Consider the following 22583-nt stretch of genomic DNA (forward strand, 5'->3'; position numbering starts at 1 on the left):
GTGCGAGGCCATCGTTACCGCTTGGCTCGTCGCCCTGAGGCAAAAAACATGGGTTAGTTTTGAACTTTGTTCTGTAAACCTCTGAGTGCACAAAGTGGAAGTGAGCTTAAAAATACATATCCTACTTTATTATGATAAGAGGAAAAGAGGGGGAAAAATAGAAAGATTATTTCTTCTCATTAAGTCAGAAGTCAGCTCTGACTTTGTTACCAAGTGTTAGGATGGCCCTTAGCGGCTGGTTTACAGAGGAGTCTTGAGGCAGAGAAATAGTGCAGACCAACCAGGTGTTTATTTTCCAACATTTAACATGGAGACAATCCTGCTTACAATGGCCATGGGTCTTAGCAGCAGCCACACCAACTAACCTGCAATGTGGCCAACATACAGGTTTTTATAGTCCCTGGCTGCTCCCATTAACAACCCCACCAAGAAACAGGGTAGGACAAAATACCTATATACAGACAATCTTAACAAAACAACTAAATCTTCAACATAATCATAACAACACTCTTCATTTTTAAGCTGCCCTTTCATTTCTAAAATACCTTTCTATAAATATAAATCCAATCATTACACTTCTAAAATACATAGTTTCATCGCTCCCCTCTTCTATCTGCATTTGGTCTCTTCCGGAACCTTTATAAGGTGTTCAGGCCCCCGGGGAATCTTTTAGCCTGAACACCCTGCAGAGGAAGAGACAGAGGTAAGCCATTTCTACAAACATTTTAGTGTATTTCAGACAGTTACAAAACCCATCCATTTGTTTGTTTTATTTTAACAGGACACCATCAGTTCCAGCTGAGGTGCCACTGGACAAAACACAAACAATAAAATACTTCAATTTGTATTTGTCTCATCATTCAACCCCTTTTAAGTGTTTTTATACAAGTAATGAAAACCTTCATTACATTTCCTCCCCCCTCTCCAGAAGCTCACAGTACCTCAACTTTCAGGAATCCTAGACAAACAGTCAGCTGCAGTGTTGGTTTTCCCAGCCTTGTAATGTACAGTGAAGTTATATGGTTGCAGAGCGAGGTACCATCCAGCAATCCGTGCATTTGCATCTTTCATCCGATGCAACCACTGGAGGGCCCGGTGGTCTGTTTCCAGAAAGAAATGACGCCCCAGCAGGTAGTATCTCAATGACTCGATGGCCCACTTCATTGCTAGACATTCTTTCTCCACCGTTGAATATCTGGTTTCTCTGTCCAGAAGCTTGCGGCTCAGAAACACGACTGGCTTCATCTCTCCATCCACTTCCTGCAATAAAACTGCCCCAAGACCCACCCCTGAAGCATCTGTTTGCAGTGTAAAGGACTTCTCAAAATCTGGGGTGTGCAACATAGACTCTGTGCAGATTGCGTTTTTAAGATCTTCAAAAGCTGTGTTGCATTCCTCAGTCCATTGGATCTTATTTGGGGACTTACCCTTCGTCAAATTGTTTAACACAACTGAGCGTTCTGCAAACTGAGGAATAAACTTCCTGTACCATCCAACCAGGCCCAAGAAGCTCCTCACTTTCTTCTTAGTTGTAGGTACAGGGAAATTATGAACAGCATCCACCTTCCCCACCTGTGGTCTAATCTTGCCAAAACCAATAATGTAGCCTAAATAGGCCACCTCCCTCTGGGCAATGGCACATTTCTGGGGGTTGATGGTTAGTCCAGCTGCTCTGATGCATCCCAATACTTGTTGTAAATGGAACATGTGGTCCTTCCATGTTTGACTGAACACGACCACATCATCCAAATAGGCTGCTGAAAAGTCTGACACATCCCTCAAAACATGGTCCATAAGTCTTTGAAAAGTGGCAGGCGCTCCCTGCAGACCAAATGGCATCACTTTAAAATGATACATACCAAATGGTGTCCTGAATGCAGTCAGCTTGCGGGCCTGCGGTGCGAGTGCCACCTGCCAGTAACCTTTACTTAAGTCCAGTGTAGTAATGTATCTTGCGCCTCCAACTCTTTCCAACAGGTCATCTATTCTGGGCATAGGATATGGATCAAATTGAGACAGAGAATTCAGATAACGAAAGTCAATACAAAATCTCAGTGAACCATCTTTTTTAGGTACCAGAACCACAGGGCTGCACCATTCACTGGTTGATATTTCAATGATGCCAAGTTCCAACATAAAGCTTATCTCTTTCTTCAACTGTGGCACCAACCGCTCTGGAATCCTGTAACTCTTCTGCCGAGCTGGCGCATCCTTCTTGAGACAGATGTCATGTTGTACCAGGTCTGTAAAACCTGGAGTCTCTGAAAAGAGTTCATGATCCAGCAGAGCAGCAACCTCATCCTGTTGGGCTGCTGACAGATGAGACAGATCAACCACACTGAGTTGTGTTTCATTGGAGGGCAAAAACTTCTCCTTCACCTCCTCGTCTTGAACCTCACAAATCAAGAGCTGCGGCACTGGTCTCTGACGCACCTGAAATTCTTTCAGCAAATTCACATGAAATGTCTGATGTTTTTTCACTCTGTCAGGCATAAACAGTTCATATGTGACCTTACCCACTTGTCGAATCACTTCATATGGGCCATGCCACTTGGCAAGCAACTTGTTATCTGAGGTTGGTAACAGCAATAGGACCTGCTGGCCTGGTTTCAGGACCCTCTCTTTAGATTTCTGGTCATACCACCTTTTCTGGCTTTGTTGTGCTGTCTTCATGCTCTCCTGTGCCAGAGCTGTCATTTCCTCCAACCTCTGTCGCATCTTAACCACATATGCCACGATGTTCTCCTCCGCTGATTCAGGGTGTTCCCAGTAGTCCTTCAGGAGGTCCAATGGTCCTCTCACTTGGCCCATAGAGAAGTTCAAAAGGTGAAAATCCAGTTGAAGCCTGTGGGACCTCTCTGTAGGCAAACAGCAAATAGGGCAACCACTGGTCCCAATCTGCTCCTGTAGTGGAAACAAACTTGCGCATGTTCTTTAAAGTCTGGTTGTATCTCTCAACAAGCCCGTCCGCTTTGAGGATGATAGGGGTGGTCTTAATTCCTTCACTCCTAGCAACTTGTAGACTTGTTGCAACAGCTTAGACATGAAGTTTGTTCCACAGTCTGTCAAAACCTCTTTAGGTATCCCTACTCTGGAGAACAGTTGTATCAAACAGTTAGCCACATTTCTGGCTTTCACACACCTCAGGGGAAAAACTTCAGGATACCGAGTTGCATAATCACATATAACTAAGATGTACTTGTTGCCTGCTGAGCTTCTCTCTAAGGGACCCACTACATCCATCCCTATTCTCTCAAAAGGAGTGCCAATAATGGGTAACGGCTGAAGATGGGCCTGAGAAATGTTTTTCCCTGAAGTGAGTTGACATTTAACACAGGACTTACAGAAATGTGATATTTGCGTATACATTCCTGGCCACACAAATCTTCTGGCAATTCTACACAGTGTTTTCTGAAATCCCATATGTCCAGCCCATGGAACTGTGTGTCCCAGATCCATTACTCTCTCTCTGAACTGTTGTGGTAAGGCCAAGGCCTCTACATCCCCTTTACACTGATACAAAATTCCCCGTTTTACTACATAAGTAGCTTCATCAAGAAATCCTGCTGTGCCCTGTGTGTTTCCTTCCACCTCTATGACTTTCTCAAACCAACCTTTTAAAGTTGGGTCCTGTCTCTGAAGCTCACCCACATTAGCTGGAAGATTGATATCTAGCAGCTGCAATGGTTTGAAAGTGTTATCTGTTTGCCCAGCAGAACCTCTCATCTTGTCCCTCCTTCTCTCAGCCTTGGTTTTATAAGGTTTCATTGGTCCCATTTCCCATACTTCCTCAAAAAATGGTAACTCCCTCAAGGTGTTTTGAGCACTTTGAGCCCTTGTAGTGACCATGTTGTGTCCTGCAGATGACACTTTACATGGGTACTCTATGGTTTGGGCTAAAAGAGCATCAGTTACTTCCTGTGATGGAAAGTTTTCTGGGTGTGTGGGCATCAGTAGTTTGTGAGGATGTAATTCTGCTTGCTGAATGAGGTCTGCAATAATGGGGACATCATTACCCAGAACAACAGTATAAGGCAGCTTTTCTGCAAGAGCCACTGACATAAAAAATGTGTGCCCTCCCACAGTCAGATATATGTCAGCCATTGGATATTCATGTTTATCGCCATGTATGCAACTTATGTAACATTTCTCTTCCGTCCACCTTTCTCTAGGTACTAAGGAAGATAAAACCACAGTCTGAAACCCCCCAGTATCTAGCAAGGCTGTCTGTCGCTGCCCATTAACCAGAACTGGTGCAGTACAAGCAGCATCATGAAAACACCTGTAGTGGGTCTGGGGACTGTGCAAAACAGGGATGGCTTAGATTGATTAGTAAGGGGGCAGAAGTACTGAGTGTGGCCCAGTCCATTACATAAATAACACCTTATGTCTTGCCTGCCAGAACGAAAAGGGGCATTCTTAGCAGAATCAGGTTTATATTTACTAGAGGAAAGTTGCCTACCACTAGAAAATGTCCTGTTCTCCAAATGACCACCACCCCGTTCATCCCCAAAGGACTTACTTTTGTGGGCAAAGTTGGAGTCTCGGCCAAAAGAGCGGTGTTTCGTCCCTCGTCTAGCTGCCGTGAAGACATCAGCCAGTTGTGCTGCTTTTTCTGCTGTCTTTGGGTCATGCTCACGAAGCCACACCTCCAGTTCAGGGTTAACCATCCTCAGGAACTGTTCCAGGATCATTGTCTCTGCAATTTCTTTTATTGTTGCCTTGTCCGGTTTAACCCACTTGAAAAACATTTCTTTGATACATACAGTTCTTGTGGAGTCTCTCCAGGAAGAATGTCCAAAGAACGGAAACGCCGACGATAGGTTTCAGCTGTAATCTCATACTTTTGCAATATGGCCGCCTTCACTTTGTCATAGTCTTCTGAGTCTGCAAAATCCATCAGAACATAAGCACTTCGTGCCTTGCCAGTCAATAGGGGAATTAGCCGGATAGCCCATTCTTCCCTTGGCCATCGACAAACCTGGGCCATTCTTTCAAAAGTGGTCAAGAAATGTTCGATGTCATCATCAGGTAGTAGAGGATGTAGCTTAGGTTCTCTGTGCATGCTGAAATCCCTCTCAGGTCCAGCATCCGAAGACAGTTGACTTGTCCCCTCTCCTGGATCCTCTCTGTCCTCTTGAGGCCGCAGTGCTCCTGACTGTAGCTGGTCACCTCCAGAATCTTGCCTCAGATCATACACTTGTTGCTGTATTTGATGAAACTGATGCTGCATAGATTTCCATCTATGGTCTTGACGAGCAGCTTCTTTTGCCAGCTGTTGGTCTCTCACTGATTGAGACTCAATGAGCGATTTCACCAAATCTGCAAGCTCCTCAATCTTCTCAGGGTTGCTGGGTGCCACGCCCACCTGATCAGCAGATGATTTTGCTCCCTCATCAGGCTCCACCTGTTGGTCTTGCTTCCTCTTTTCTCTGTCTTTCGTCATCCTCAACTCCACTTTGTGACTCCGGCCACAGCTTCTGACACCACTTGTTAGGATGGCCCTTAGCGGCTGGTTTACAGAGGAGTCTTGAGGCAGAGAAATAGTGCAGACCAACCAGGTGTTTATTTTCCAACATTTAACATGGAGACAATCCTGCTTACAATGGCCATGGGTCTTAGCAGCAGCCACACCAACTAACCTGCAATGTGGCCAACATACAGGTTTTTATAGTCCCTGGCTGCTCCCATTAACAACCCCACCAAGAAACAGGGTAGGACAAAATACCTATATACAGACAATCTTAACAAAACAACTAAATCTTCAACATAATCATAACAACACTCTTCATTTTTAAGCTGCCCTTTCATTTCTAAAATACCTTTCTATAAATATAAATCCAATCATTACACTTCTAAAATACATAGTTTCATCGCTCCCCTCTTCCATCTGCATTTGGTCTCTTCCGGAACCTTTATAAGGTGTTCAGGCCCCCGGGGAATCTTTTAGCCTGAACACCCTGCAGAGGAAGAGACAGAGGTAAGCCATTTCTACAAACATTTCAGTGTATTTCAGACAGTTACAAAACCCATCCATTTGTTTGTTTTATTTTAACAGGACACCATCAGTTCCAGCTGAGGTGCCACTGGACAAAACACAAACAATAAAATACTTCAATTTGTATTTGTCTCATCATTCAACCCCTTTTAAGTGTTTTTATACAAGTAATGAAAACCTTCATTACACCAAGTAACATGAAAGTTTGTTTTCAGAGGAAGGGTGGCAGGTTATGCAAAGAAATATCTACCATTACAGGGTTTTTATGGAGTTTTTTAAATTCTACCTTTATTATTATTATTATTATTATTAAAATGACCTTTGTTTCGTCTCTGATTGTGTGAATATATATATTTACATCCAGTGAACATTTTCATATCTTGACATTTTGCAGCCAAGTTGCGCAATACAGTGAAGTTTAAGAAATTTTAAGGATAAAAGTTGACGTGTTGAAACCCCAATCCGACATCCCAAAATGAAACTTAATTCAACTGGCCATTTCAGAAGTCGCCCAATTCCGATACTAAATCTTATGATGACCAATTAATAAAGTCAAAGGTTAGGTTATAAAGCTAAATATTCATATAAAAGCCACAGTTTTTAACATTTCACACATCAGTCCATCATTTGAGCAGTAGAGAAAATAAAGGCAAATCACATGACCGCAAGCCTGCCAGGAAACAGCATTTCACCTAAACTGATGAGCATTAAACATAGAAACACGGAACATCTCCCTGGCAACGGTACTGCAGAGATCCAGAAGGTTAGGTGGAAGAATCTGTAGACAAGATAACTAAACACAGCTTGAACAACAATAGAATGGTTTAGCTCAAAGTCTCTTCAGTACTGTAGATGTTAGCTATGGCTAAGCTAATGTAAATGGCTGCTAATCAGGTTGCACCCATATGGCACAGCCAGACAGAGAAGCCAGCAGGTGAAATTTGTTGTGCAACAAGCAAAATCATAAAGGAGGAGATGAGTTTGATGAGCCTGGTGCTAAAGTTGATGTTGCTGTATTAATGCTTATATAATATGCTGATGCAACAAAACACAAACATCCATTCACATCCACAGGAATGGAGTGCAGACACACGGGGAGACACAAAGTGTGCAAAAAAAATAAATTATTATTTACGCTTACAATATGATTCCATTGCATTCAACTAATCAAATTTAGCAAAAAAACAACAACAAAAAAAACAACATGGTTAATGCTGTGCTAAGGATGCAAGCTGATCTTCTATAGGAGCAAGAGGAGTGTGTATGTTTAGCCACAGCGAGTTGTCAGGTGTGATCACTGTCCCAGCTCGCCGTATGCGTCTGTGCATGTCTCTGCTCGTTTTAAATTCATGCATTTCTCACGCACCGGTAAAATTTCCACAGAGCATTTCGCAGCCCAAATAACAGAGCGCTGCTCAAACCATGTGTTGCCAAACCCATTTCTCATGAGCTGTAGCACCGCATATCATCACAGTGGGTTCGCCTGCTGCTCATTTCCACTCGCCGGCGGTCTTGTCGGAGCACATCCGCGGCGCAAACGAGAACGTTGCTGCACAAATGCGCGTCCGTCTCTACGGATATGGACATTAGAAATGTACTAACAACTAAACGTTTCTGTGTTTTAGATTCACAGAGCTTGTGAGCAGTTTACAAAAGCTTCAAAGAAATAAACATTTTAACACATCATAAGAATTTGCCTTATTTTGCTGTTGCAATGACATTAATAGGACCAAATAAATTTAAACGTCTGATGCAAAACAAAACAACGTTATTTAAGATGATGACAATTGCACCTGCTTGTTTCAATATGGACGATTCCTTCTCATGCATTCAGTATTTTGTATTTACGTTTCCCCCAGCCCCACATTTAGATCTCCATTATAATTATAAAAACACTGTTAAAGGAAGAAAGTTACTAAGTTAGCTTAATTTGGAAAAAGCTTGGCTCTCTTTATTTCCTCCGATCCCAAGTTCTTCTTGGCGAGCCGCGTGTGCCAATCAGGAGCAACGATGCGTGATGACGTCACAAAGTTACAGCGTTTAATCTCATAGGAAACCACAATGAAGTAACAACATGAGCTGCAAAGCAGCCAAGATACAGACCCATTACCTGAGACAGACAAAGAATAAAAACAAGGACAGAGAAAGAAAAGGCAAAGACATGTCTTTGGAGAAGGCTGATGCCAAAACGGCAGAAATATACCAGCAATCTGATTTATTATTACTGTGGACGAACTTTTATAGTGAAGGTGTTTCCTAACTTTTTAATGTATTCAATTGAGGCGTACCCCTGGTTCGACCAACCAGGAGCTCCCTTGGACACTCAGAGGAACTTAGACCTTCCCTTAATTTCACGCCAGAGATCAAAGGCCATTTGCTCTCTGGTAGAACAATGGAGCAAGCAGCTGCATCCTGGTCTTCTGGGCTCTAAGGCCATTTGGGCAAATAAAAGCATAAAACAAGACTTCACAGATACCTGTGAAATTCGGAGTGTCTCTTTCACAAAGTTAACTCAGTGATTTAATTTAAGAAAAGATTATCTTCACAAACCTAATTCTGGTCTACTGCATTCAGCATTTTCCAAAGATTTAAATCCTTGCTTTACCACATAAAATCAACAGCACAAAATGAGGTACAATTCCTTTTCTAACCTATAAAACATAACATTCAAACAATTTTCTAATACTAAACAACACATTTTCATTGAAACAATTTCCATTTGATTCAGAAATTATCATAGACAGTACAATTTTCAAATACATTCAGCATTCACCATTCTAAACTTAGATAATGCACTTTAATTATAAACTTGCTATTAATACTTAGAAAAATGTTAATGATCTCAACATTCTATGTTGCATTTTAGTTTAAACCATGCCAGATGTGATTAAAAGACCTTTGATGTTCTGTGAACCCAACCGAGTTCTGTTTCACAGGCAATACTAATTTTATGGCCTCCTGACCTCTGATAACACAGCAGGAGGAACCTCACAGCGAGATCACAGATTTGACCTACTTCTAAATATTTACCGATAGAGTAGTTTTAGTTTCAAATCCTTTACACAAGCCTGTTTAAAATTAAGAAATTTGTTCAAAATCTGACTGTTCATTATAACCTTTACATCTGGGGTAAGATTAGCTGTATTAAGCACTCCAAAATAATAATTTTCCATAACAACACTCATTAAAGCCAGAGTCCACAAGTTTACGCTTTTGACTCAACTGCCTGCATCCTTCGTTAGGATTTATGATTTATTATGCATTCACAGCGAGTTCTCTGTTCATTTCCACTGCTTTGTTTCACAACAATTCAAAAGCCGACTTTTCTTCTTTCTTTTTTTCAGACAGAGAAATAGAAACGATTTGAAGACGTTCCTGCCGACGTTTCTATATAACTGGTAAACATCTGCCTCTCATGTTTACCAGGTCGTCAAAACACATAGTTAAGTAATGGAAGCAATGCCCAGAAGTAGAAAGAAATTTTTTAAAGGAGATTGTAAAAAAGTAAAAGATAAAAGAATATATTACACAAAGTGTCCAAGCATTTGCTTAAATATGAATAATGAGAAGCCAAGCTTTCACCCTGATGTTGCCATGAGAAGAGTTGGTAAACTCGACCCTCGAAGAGTTAATCAGCTCTGCATTCAGGAGATCTGAGGCTGAAGAGGTTTACCTGGTATGTGATAAAATTAGAGTCGCCTTAAACTATATTTTTTATTTTGATGAAGTCCATGTTTCATTAAAACTGAAATAAACAAAGACACAGAACATGTATATGCACCAATCTCCCTTTCAGTCAAAAAAAGCTGTTAGCAAAAATGATTTCTTACAACAACCTAACCCCAGCTGGTGCCGTTTTTTTTAAGTCACCATAATACGTTAAAAGCCGAGACAAAGTTTCCCTTGATGATTCGGGTTCCCCCAAAAACTTCTGAGTTGGCACCCTATGAGAGCAGGAGCACGGTGAAACGAGCGCCGCGGCTAACGGGTACAGTCTGTTAGCCTGGAAGAGCATGAGACACTCAGAGAGCAGAGAGAGAGAGAGAGTGAAAGCTTGAAATGCAAACTAACTCAGAAGCCACATCACGCCTTTTGTATTCCACCAGGGCGAGCTTACTGCCAGCACCGGATCCTTCAGGACGCGTAAACTGGCGACCAATGAGACGGACTTCATCTTAAAGTACACCAGTGGGTATATCGGTATTAAACCTGGACACAATCCTGTCACAACGGCATCAATCAGGTCCTCTTTGAAAGAAGAATATACGACAGGAGTGAGGGACTTTTCACAACTTTGACTATTATGCCATTGGTAAAACTTTTTCTTTTTAAAAAAGTTTTGAAAAAGCTCCCCGAGTTAATAATGTTTAGCTATGCAGAAGGAAAGAGAAAAAAAAAAAGGCCAGAGACTGTAGCAGCAGCATCTTTACAACTCAATATAGCATAGCCTCAAGAGGCTCATTGTTTTCTGTCAAAAGGTTCTTAACACAGACAGCTGATTCAATAAAAAGGTAAAACGAACTGAACAAAGCACTTTGAGGCAGCTACTCGACTCAAACAACGCATTACAACACTTGGAAAGTGCTGCTCGTCTTTGTTGCAGTTGGCAGAGGACATTTCACGAGTGAGCACTTTTACCCTTCCAGCAACGTGAATGCGCACTTTCATCTGGGCACTCTGGAAATCTGGACGGTAATGGACGGGGCAGCTATTTTTAATATAATGGATTTCAGGCTACTGAATCTGAAATCAAAATGTGTCTAATCATGAGGAAACATTTGCTAACTTTATTTTAACTCCCCCACTTGGGCCTGATGTAGTACGGAGCAAACAAGACTGATTGGATGATCAAGAGTTGGTGCGGTGATGTTGCGAGTCTTGGGTTGCGTTTTGTCAAGAGGGTGTTATGCAGAGTTATCAGCAAACACTTGCCTGCTTTAGATAAAATAGATCATTTAAACAGTTTGGAGGAACAAAAATAAGTTCCTGCCACAGAAAGGTGCCACTAAAAGCAAGTCAGATGGATTCATCCCAAAGTTGATAAAAAAAAAGAAAAGAAATGTATCCAGATTAATTGTTAGGCTTTTAATCTCTAATAAATTTGCATTAGAAGTCCGTCAGACATCTAAATCTTAGGTTATTTACACTAAAGACCTTGTTCTCAATTCCATTGGAAGTGCTGCAAAATTCTTTCACATTGCCATTTCAGACGAGTTTCAATTCCCTTTATGGCACCGAACGACAACATGAGTAATCTTAAAAGTCTTTCTAATTATAAACAAAAATACATAATCAATTCAATCCATTCATACAGAAAGACCGAAAGTAAATTACACATATTCCAGTTTTATTCTAGTTATTAAACGGTGAACAACAGGCTGTTCTTGACTTTTCCATCAAATAAATTTGATCACTTGTACCGTTTCATTTTACAATATCTGTTGGGAACAGAAAGCATAAGAAAAACAAACTATGAAGGTATTATTGGCATAAAGTCATGGTAGACAGTTATTTGTAAGCAGCTACTGTTGATGATTTAGACTTTTTGTTGTTTTAACACAAACACCGAAATTGAACCGTCTATTATTGAGCCTCAGTCGAACGTAATATCTCAGTACAACATCCAGCAATTTACCTCCAAATAAATAATCGTGAGATTTTCCAAGTTTTCAACAAATAGTCCTGATTCATCTCTGAAACACCACAGATTCATTTTTTTGATTTTAAGAACTTTCTGTTGCAGAATTTAAATCCTTTCAGGTTTCTCATTCAGTCGTCGAAACAGAATCTGTTAGATTTCGTAATAAGCAGCACAAGCCTTTCATCAGCTCACTCAGCCATCGGTGGTGTTCACATTTTAAGCAAACACCACCAGTGTTTTCTCTCTCTCCGATTTCTTATGGTTTCTTATTAGTTTAGTGGATTGAAGGCCACTTTAAACAGATTTCCTTTTAATGTAGGTCAGCCAAATATGTGCACAGTGAGCCTCGTGGATCTAAAGCAATCTAAATCTAATCTAAAGTAAGCTTTTAAAATGTCACAACATGGATTATGTAAATTAGGTTGGTTTAGAGAGTAATTTAGAGTAAGTGCGATCGCTATGTGAAGACTCATGCTGCCTTGAGCATCACTGTAGGTCTTTCCCCCCCTCATATCTGTTGTGTCTTGAGCCAGCCATGTTCCCTAAAATTAGCATCAATTCTGGGTTCAGTGGAACTTAGTGCAACTGTTTAGAAAACATGTAAAAAATAAGTAATATTTTAATTTTCCAATTTGTCTGCTTCCACTGAGCTCTAACAAGTATTCAGAAACTACCAGAAAGCTGCGAAGGAAAGACTAGCATCTCTCAAAAACCCGCTTCTTCAGATCACAGCTGAAGAATGAACGCAGTTTCTTGGAAAGGTAAACGTCCTAGATTCAAAAGATTCAAAAGCTGTTAGTGGAAAAGATACAAATGGACTTAAAGAAAAAGTGAACAAATATGTGTGAGCAGACAAGTAAAAATTATGACAGTTTATGAAAAGATATTGTTAGAAAAATGTTTTTGTTTTTCTTTACGAGCGAAAAAGAGGATTTGACTTTGGTCAAGGTCAAGTTTATTTACATTAGCAGGTTTCCAACAGCTTGAGATGCACAAAGTGCATTATATGGGAGAGCAATAAAAAAAAGCATAAGCAGCTAAGCTATTAAAATGATCAAACACCAAACATCTAAAAGAAAAAAAAAAACTACTTCAAAGGTTGTTAAACTAAAACGGAAAGTAAAAAAAAAAAAAAAAAAAAGGCACAACAGTGAAAACAAAACATTTGGATCAACATTTACCAAGAGGCAGATCAAACAAAGAATATTTTAAAAGTGTTATGAGACAGAGGACCTGTGTGGGGAAAAAATTAATAAAAATTGAGCTCATTTCATTGATTTGTCTGGATTACTGTATATAGTTTATGCCAAAAATAGCCTCAGTTGTGGAGTAATTTTTCCAAAGAACAGCATAACAACGTTTCTTATAATGTTCTCCTAGTCAAACGCCAGTATGGCCTTCATGCTGGGGTTTTTGGAGGCTTCTTTTAGCATCTTGTAGTCAGTTTTGTGGGGAACTTGCTTTGAACGTCCTCAGACAGCAAACTATTTACCTCGCAGTATGGAAACTGATGTTAAGTCACTGGTCAGATACGCAAGCAGCCACAATCCTGAAGATCTGAGACGGTTCTTTAGGTTCTTTAACAATGGAGTTTATTGTCAGAGGAAAAGAGCCAGCAAAATGTCAGAGGTTTAAACTCATTCAATGTCAGATCTTTATTCGTGTGGCAATGGGCGATTGATTTTACAGCAAGTCAATAAAAAGAACGCCACACCAATAGTTAATATTTAACTAAGGGGCGTGAAACTGAGGTCCTCCACTTTAAAGGTTAAAACACAAAACCTATGTATAAAAAAACACAACTGAAATGATGAACAGTAAATAAATCAATAAGTGTAAAGTTTCTCATTTTAAGAGACCAGTGGTTAAAGACTCAAGCCATTTATATCAACTATAAGACCAACAACCCCTGACCACATTATAAACAACACTAGGAATAAATTAATGTTTATGACCACTGCTCTGAACGGAAAGGAATCCACAGTGAGATCCAGAGGTTAAAAGGTCAAACCCAGAGTAGAGATGATGATAAGAAGATATCTTAATAGATTATTTTTTTTTTTTCAGTAAAATGAAAATACAATGTATTCAAATACATAGAATATAATCCATCAATGTGGCATTTCTGCAAATTCAAACTGAAAATGTATTTATTTATTTAATTCCTCCAACATCATCAACAACTAAAATAAAATAAATAGCCCGTGTCTTTAACAGCATTTTGACAAAAGGTTTTGGATTCTTTTACTGCTTGGTTACAGTACCTAAACTTTTCAATTATAGTTAAACTAATAACAAAATGTTAGAAATCATACCGGGTTTTTTATTGAACATATCTCTCCATATTTTTGAGGCTTAATAAATCATTTCAGAACTTGCCTTCCACCGGAAACTGCAACGATAAATCCAAGCAGCCAATCATTCCCTTCAGCAAACACAGCAGTTGTATATTGTATATTTAATTTCACCCTGGAAAGATACAAGTATAAGAAACTCAAATATAACAATATTGATGACAACGACTACATGTCAACTTTTCATCAGATCTTTAACCTCAAAATCACATACACGCCCAAATGAAACCCCCTACCTCACATCCCAGTAAAACGACGGGTGCACTAGAGGTTCTCCATCATTTCAAGGTGAGCTGCTGCTCCATGCCTGGATGGTCACAGACATTAAGTCCAGTGACATGCTTACAGTGTCTAATTAGCGCCAATACTCCACTAAAAAGGGCAAAATTGTCTGCTGGCTTTAGTGTGTGACACTCTGGCGGTGAAGTTCCAGTCATCAGCAGGAGGAGGGAAGGGTGAGGAGACAAGACGCAGGAGGCCTCACGCTCACAAACACAATCGTAGCTGGCAGTAATTACAGTTGTGTCACGCCGTATACATTTCTGAAGGCCGACTGCTTGTTTGTTAGTCGGTAATGCCGTGGCCATTCACACTTTGTCATCATGTCATATTGTCCGTGACTCATCTGGGGAAAAAAAAAAATATCAAAAGGCGATGGACACAAATGGAATGAAACCAGAATGGATGAAAGTTGAGGTCTGCTACATCATCTCCCTATTCCACCGCGTGTTTAAAACGCGACTGAAACCCGTGGCTGCCGTCTTGCTTGCAGTGAAGTCTGAGAAAGCGATCAAAACCTTAGGAACGAGACGATCGATGTCAATTGTTTCTGGAGTGGCTGCCGCCGTGTAAAGAGGGAATGGCGGGCCGTGTAATAGAGATAGAGAGGCAGTTAGGCGGCACGTGCACGCAGACGGTGCCAGAAAATAGACTGCGCGGCACTGCGACGTTGACGGATTCTCAAAGAGAAGAGAAGCAGGGTGGATTGATTTTTTTTTTGGGGGGGGGGGTAAGCTTCTGGGCAGACTCCAGGCTAATGCTGTGAGGCATTACCGTATTTTTAAACGATGATCGTATTGTAATTTGAGCTGCCCTGGTTGAGAGGAACTGGTTTATTGGGAGTCTTTTCAGCACAAAGACATCCATCAAGATGTCAGAGGAGTGCATACAGGAAGTGGATGGAAAGCTGGGATGCAGCCCTCCGCTCTTCGTTCTCATCTTGGAACAGACGGCGACATTACCGAGTTGCACACGTCAACCATTTTGCCATTCAGTTAGCAAAGAAATGCTGTGGGCTTGAATCTGGCATAAGCAAACCCACCAAACACTTTGGGCGCCAGACCAACAGGGGGCTTCCAAGAGCTCCAGAACAAGTCCGGTTTACAAATATGTATATATTGTGGGTGATAAAACAATGAATTTAATTATGATTCATTTTGGCTTTGAATATTTAAAAATGCCACATGTATATAAGAAAAATAAAATAAAAAAGAACCTTTTTTTTTTTTTAACCAAAAAAATTACTTGAGTAAAACGAAAGAAAAAAAAAGAAAAAGAAAAAAGAAATCACGTGGCAAGAAATGACAGGTTGTTATTTTACAACGGTGATGACATTCAATAAAAATAATGGGTTTCCTAATAGTAAACATGAAAAAATAATATCCAGCTGAACAGGTGCCTTACTCTTGCACCTAATCTAATATAATCATGTCTAAAGTTATATGAAGCTTAATCAAAATTGTAATTAAAATTTAAATGTTATTAAAAATCACATTTTAAAACAAGAGATGTCCAGTCAGACTATAATTTTTTCTATGAATAATATTTTGTTGTCTTTAAGTTTTAAAGCCTCTGCATTTCAACACAAAACAATCCCCTAAACTGCAGAAATAAAACTTTAAAACTATGAAAACCTCTTTTTCTATTTTACCTCTTAGCGAGAAAACTGACTCAGCTAAAATCTGTATCAGCAAGTCAAAACTTTCCAAAAGTTGCATTTGTAATTAAATGGCCCAAAGTAACTTCTTTTGGAGGTGTAACTAAGAAAATATTCAAATACTGATGATTTAAAGAAGATATTAATTGAGATTCTAAATAACTACCAAATTCCGTTTAGCTCCTCGGACGGTAACTGATGAGGGTCAAAGGGATCTGCTGCATTTTAGCTTGAATTTCCAGTTAAAAACAAAAACCAAACTGTAAAATATTCATGAGTCTTAAGACTGCTGCAGATCTGTATGACAGAAAATGAAAATATCTGGTAGGTTCAGCAAATTGTGAAAGAAAGTGAGCTGGTAGATGCGCATCATGAGATGATGGATGCCGTGTGTCAGCTGGTTTCCCCCCCCCACTCTCCCGTCTATGAATGCTCCAGCGCAGTGATGGTGATGCCTGTCAAAACTCCTCCAGTATTCTCTTTACTCTCCACCCCTCTAAAGCACTGGGGGAAAGGAAGGGCAGATGTGTAGTTAGTATTTCAAGTCCTCTTTCCCCCAGCTCTCTCTCTTTCTCTCTCTCTCCTTTTCCTTGTAGTCATTTCTGAGTATGGAAGGCCTCAGGCAAAACGCTGAAACCATCTGCTCTCTCCTAAGTCTGTCTCCATCCGACTTTAAATTCCAGCTTTTCCAGCATTCCTGACTTTTCCCTTTCTCCCCATCCACCGCTCACAAAAAACACCTTTCATCGCCCTTCATTTTTAGTCCACTGAAAATCATTTCTACCCAATTTAATTCGTCCAAGGTGACTCCAAATAGTCAAGGTTCATACAGTAATATGGAAAAAAAGATTGAAAAAAATAAATAAAAAAGATTTCTTTAAAGAACTGCAATCTTTGACCAAGCAGCATTGAAGTCCTTTGGAAATCCGAGCGCTAGCTGAAGTACGTTTTCCACCTTGAATGTTCCTGTATCCTTTGCCCAGTCTTTGTTTCTGGAGCATCTGTTTACTGCAGCAAGTACAATTTCTGGCAGGTGCTGGAACATCAAACTGGTCTCAGATCTTATTTGAATGTCAGCGTACAAGATAAAACACGGCTTTAAACCGTTATGGTGTCAGCTGTGACCCTAAGAAGAACAGTTGGTAAAGAATTAAGGGTAACCCACCGGAGTGAGAAACTTTTTTATTTATTTTAGGTAGTTTAACACCTGTCATGTATTTGAGCCTTACACGAGATTGATCTCTCATTAAACAACTCGCCACTGAATCTCAAAACCTACGCAGCTAATTCAGGTCCTTCAAAAGTTATCAAAAATCTGCAATGAAAGTTTTACCTCCGAGGTCAGACGAACGTAAACCAATAGCCTCAGTTTACATAAGCTAATTCTTACAGAAGAGGGATGGAATATCAGAAGAATATAATTTCACAATAAAAATATGACCATGTAAACACAATTGAAATAAATGTAACGATAGCTAACAATTACACGCGCAGTTGAGGATTTCAGCCAAAAAATATTTGTGAACAAATGGTAATTTTGCCAACTCCTATTACTTGCTTTCAGCCTTATCTACAAATGTCACCCTTTAAAACCTTAAATTAGTCTGAAATTTAGATATTTTTTTTTTAGGGTTTTGTTTTGCTTCCTTCCAAAAAGCTTAAAGAAGAATAGTAATGACCACCTGCACTTTTCTGTTTGGCACAGTAGTCATTTGTATTTAAGTATTTATCAGAAAAACAAACACTACATGTCTTAAAACTAAATAAAAGAAAAAAAACATTTACCATTATACATCGGACACGTCAGAAAAGCAAGAAAATTGTGCATCAAATACGATATTTTTTTGACGATTACACCCGACACTTGAGAGGGGTGTAACTGAATGAACATGTATCATCACGCCCATTAGGCACAAATTAATAAAAATAAAGAGATGGGATGAGATTTTGGGGATAATCACTGATCTGCTTCATATAAATGTCTCGCAAATGAAAAAGAAACAAAAGGTTTTAAACCAGTAACTGCATTTGTAAATGCTGTTCTTTTGTGCTGCGCTGCTTCCGTTACTACGTTGATGGAAGGAGATAGATACCTGTCATTAAATGAAGACAGAAACAAAAAACCTTCAAAAAACCCTTCCATCCACAATCAAAACCACAGCTACATTTAGTTTCTTGCTCTGGTCCTTTACGATCTATTTTTATATTGTCAATCTACATTAGAGCAAAAACATAACAAAAAGTGACGTTTGCTTTATGGGTTTTTATACTATTTTTTTCTTGCTTTTTAATTTTTGTCCTCTTACAAGCAGTTTTTTGTTCATCGCACAATGTAGCCAACCTGAGTGATATTTAAACCATCACGCTCCACTCAGTCACAGCACTGTTGTCAAATAGAACTGGGCCAAGCAGGGACTGACATCACCCTAGAAACCCACTTCAGTCCTGATGCCATGGCTCTAGTGTCTCCTCACTACATAAGAAGTTCTTCTTCAATACAGGATTCTGTATTTTATCTCTTTGCACTTATGACAGTAAATTTAAAGCAAGAAGGCCAAGGTAGCCAACACTGTGCAGATTCCCTTTCTTTGCCTTGTAATAGTAAACTAGAGGACTAGTCTATTTCTGCAGTAAAGTTGCTCTATTATAAGCGTTATGTAATAAACCTTTAAATGGATTAAGTGTCAGGATTTTTTATTTGACTCAACACAGGCACTGTAAACGTGTACAATTAAACACAGCATTTAAAAGCTGTTTAAAAATGAGCAACCATTTTCCCGAAATCCTTTTTTGATACGCCGTGGCGCATCAAAAACAAACTGAACATGAATAAATAAATAAATAAACTCACCATGGGTGAACACAGCTGGGTGTCCCCGGTTTGACTCCTTTGTGTTTTTCTGCAATTACCAACTCCTGAAATGGTCGTGCACATTTTCCAAAGACAAGTAGGATGATAATGTATTCATGGAAAAAGACAACAATACATTGCTGGACTAGGCATCAAAGGCTGTCAAAAAAAATAAATAAATAAAACAAGCTAGTTTTTTTTGCTGTTAATAAAATATTCTGTTTAAAAATCATTCTTTATTATGCCGGTAAAAGGCCACTGCCTGGACCAAGAAGCAACAAAAAGCTCTTCTGGGCTTCAGTGTGGGTTTTCACTGGGTAAAGGTCACACTATCACACATTCAATTTGCTTTTCGTTTCCTCGTTTTAATGCATATATTGAACAAATTGAAAATGGGAGGGCAAACAAAAACGAAAATAATAATTTAAAAAATAAAACATCCCATGTTGGGATGCAGTGTTTAAAAGTAAAGGGAATTCAGTTAAGACTGTCTGCATCCAGTACTTTAGTATTTAAAGTGCATCATCTCACAAACATACACCTGTTAGTATAAAAAATTGTATCTTCCTTTTAAATATTTTGCTTTGTTCATGTTTTTAAAGAATCTGAACATTTCTAATGTTTGTCTGCTGTGGTTTCAGTGGCTCAACGTCTGTCTTCGGCCTCTGTAAAGCACTTTGTGTTACACATGGCTGTATGAAAAGTGATCCATAAATAAGGTTTGGTTCATTCTTTTTATCTGGACATGAATTGAGAAGAAGAAGAAGAAGAAGAAGAAGAAGAAGAAGCTACGGCCACTGTTGTAGCGTCACTTCCTGTTCTCTTTTAGCTTTTTTACCGCATGTTTTTATATCCGTCTTTCTTCTGTCTTTATAAAAAAAAAACTGCTTGCATTAAAATTACAACTAGTAACTAGTAAGTAACAGTTTAATCGTGACAATTCATCCATCCATCCATCCATTGTCTTTACACCCTTCTTCCCTAAATGGGGTCGGGAGGGTTGCTGGTGCTTATCTCCAGCTGCGTCCCGGGCGAGAGGCGGGGTTCACCCTGGACAGGTCGCCAGTCTGTCGCAGGGCAACACAAAGACATACTAGACAAACAACCACGCACACACACACTCACACCTAGGGAGAATTTAGAGAAACCAATTAACCTGACAGTCATGTTTTTGGACTGTGGGAGGAAGCCGGAGAACCCGGAGAGAACCCACCATGCACAGGGAGAACATGCAAACTCCATGCAGAAAGACCCCGGGCCGGGAATCGAACCCAGGACCTTCTTGCTGCAAGGCAACAGCTCTACCAACTGCGCCACTGTGCAGCCCCGTGACAATTCAATAAAAACAAAACAAAAAAAAACCTACAACCTATGTCCACACATACTATAATATTTCTCTTGCCTTGTAAAGTTTCGACTGACTATGTAAGGGAACCAGGCCCACTGTACTACAGTGGATATTTATTGTATCATTTGTATCACCTACAAAATATAGTAAATTCTTAGACACTTATAACAATAACCACAAAAATATTGTGATAAAACTTTAAGTCCGTATGGCCCACCGCTAACAACCTACAGGTAATTATGTCAGACCATAAATATGACTAAGTTCGCAAAATGCCACACAAATAATTACAAATACTCCAGCAGATTTAAGGAAAGTTCACATGCGCTGTACAAGGACATAGTGTCAAAGTGTTCATACTTTTATTTACTCTGGTGTAGGCTCTCCGCATCTCCGCCCAGACGGGAGAGCAGATTGCAGCATAGCTGGACAAACAGACCAAGTCAATACTCAGAAGGCCCACTTGCGTGGAGAGTTATGCAAACCCAAAAGAGACAAAAACGAAACACGCAAGGATTAAAAAAAAGAAAGGATAATAATAAAAAAGTGCTTTGTGTTCCGGATTAACAAAGCCAAGCAGAAATTAAGCTGCTTTCACAACGTCCAAACTGTAAGCAGGGGAACTGCAGCGGAGACTGGTAATAAAACTTTCCTTTAGTCAATGGAGTCTATGAGCGCACGTGTGAGTGTGTGCGATTTGCTGCTCTCAGCTGTGTGGGAGGTCTGATTTGTGGCTGTAATATCGACAGCCAAAGTCTTGGAATGAGGTCTTTCCTTTAGGGAGCCCTTTTGTTGCCTTTGCAGAAACGTTCACACACAAATATACAGAGGCAAATAAAAAACAAAAAGAAAAAAATGCTTTCATTTGCTGTGAATTTTGATTATGTCATCCAATTACTTACAACTCACCTGGCTAATGCTCTGTATGCAACTTCATCTTTAGGAATTATTCATGAAGGCTTTCAAAGTGATTACATTTAGCCATTTAATAAAAAAAAATACTTTGCTTCACTTTAAAATCCAATTATCACTGGTGAAAAGGCTGCCTGAGTGTAGAACCTACATATTGTGGTGTTCCGTCAGTCTGTCGTAAAGTAAAATGGTGAATGGACGACTAAAACTACATTCAGAAAATACTATTGCATAAAGTGTTCTAGGTGTAATACAGATCTACATATCTATCAACAATAGATATTTCCTCATGTTGAATATTTCATAAGCACAGGTAGGATTTCATATAGCCACCATTTGGACAGCACTCAGCGCTAACTACGCAGCTAACAACTGCAAATATGTAATGAGCTCAACCTATATCTGGAAATTCTGCAAATATGCACGAAACAAATGTAAAATGCTGTTTGTCATTATATTCACTGTAAACATTTTGGAGCAATTTTCATTATTTTGTGATTAGACTAAAACATTATTGGCATTTCTGCTAGAAGGGAGAAAACAGTTGCAAATGTAAACACATAAGGACACGCAGAGAAAATAAAAACATTGTTTTATTTAAAATGCCATGGATGTGATAATGATCACAACGTGAGTTTAAGTTTTGTGTTTTTTCTACTGATGTTTTGACACAGTGTCCTTTGCAAAAACCTCGTAATCTTTAGCTGGCTTTATATTTGGTTCAAGGTTTGACTTTACAGTAACTAGATAATGTTACTGTAATTACAGTCAGAAAAAAAAAATTCCAGGTAAAAATAAGACTATGTTAAACAAAAATTGGCCGAGGTTACAAACAAGAGTCATTAACTGTACCTTTTAAAGTATAGCAAGGTTCTACATTAAGCGCTAAATAGTCTAACAAAACAATATACGAAGCTAAAACTTGCTTGTAATTACATCAAGTACAACATTATCATTAAACGTGTTTTGAGAGAAAATAAGTTTATGAAACAGTTGTAATTTATGAACATTAGCCAGGAGCTGGGTGAGTTAAAACTAGATCAAGTAGTTAAGCTAGGTAGGTTAGCTGAGCTGAAACTAAGCTACACAATTAAACTACCTTTTAGCTATAATTAGCTGATGAAGTTAAGATAAGCACTACATTATGCTAATAGTAGCTTACATGTGTATTAAATTATGACTATTATAATGGAGTAAGCTTGTAACTATACTTAAAAAATACAAATAAAACTAGAAACTTAACATAATGACCTCGGACCAACCTCTTCTGTGAAATCTAAGTAAATAAAATATCTATTCAAAACTTATATTATATATATAACTTTTTTTATACTGAGAAGTGTGAAGTGTGTGAACTTGATGTTCTGCTGTAAGCCAAGGTAATTAACTTGCTTACTGAAACTTTGCCAGCTAGAAGAGCTTTTATCCTCGAGTGAAACGATGTGAAGCCCTGAAGACTAAAGGACGGAACGCAGTTAATGGCACACTATAGAGAAAGTAGGTCTATAAAAAAGCTCAGGGGATTCTTTTTTTTTGTGACTAA

General features: G+C 39.3%; 1 protein-coding gene and 1 long non-coding RNA gene across 3 annotated transcripts in view; one reads left to right on the top strand and one right to left on the bottom strand.

Moving 5' to 3' along the window:
- Window positions 1-22583, bottom strand: part of dlgap3 (discs, large (Drosophila) homolog-associated protein 3) — a 160070-nt gene that overhangs the window by 85616 nt on the left and 51871 nt on the right. The gene's annotated exons all lie outside the window — the stretch shown is intronic.
- On the top strand, window positions 5886-6122 carry LOC122843714. Its single transcript, XR_006372756.1, has 2 exons — window positions 5886-5980; window positions 6059-6122. It is a non-coding gene; the product is annotated as an uncharacterized LOC122843714 (long non-coding RNA).

Source organism: Gambusia affinis, linkage group LG14 (assembly GCF_019740435.1).
Source record: "Gambusia affinis linkage group LG14, SWU_Gaff_1.0, whole genome shotgun sequence".
NCBI lineage: Eukaryota > Metazoa > Chordata > Actinopteri > Cyprinodontiformes > Poeciliidae > Gambusia > Gambusia affinis.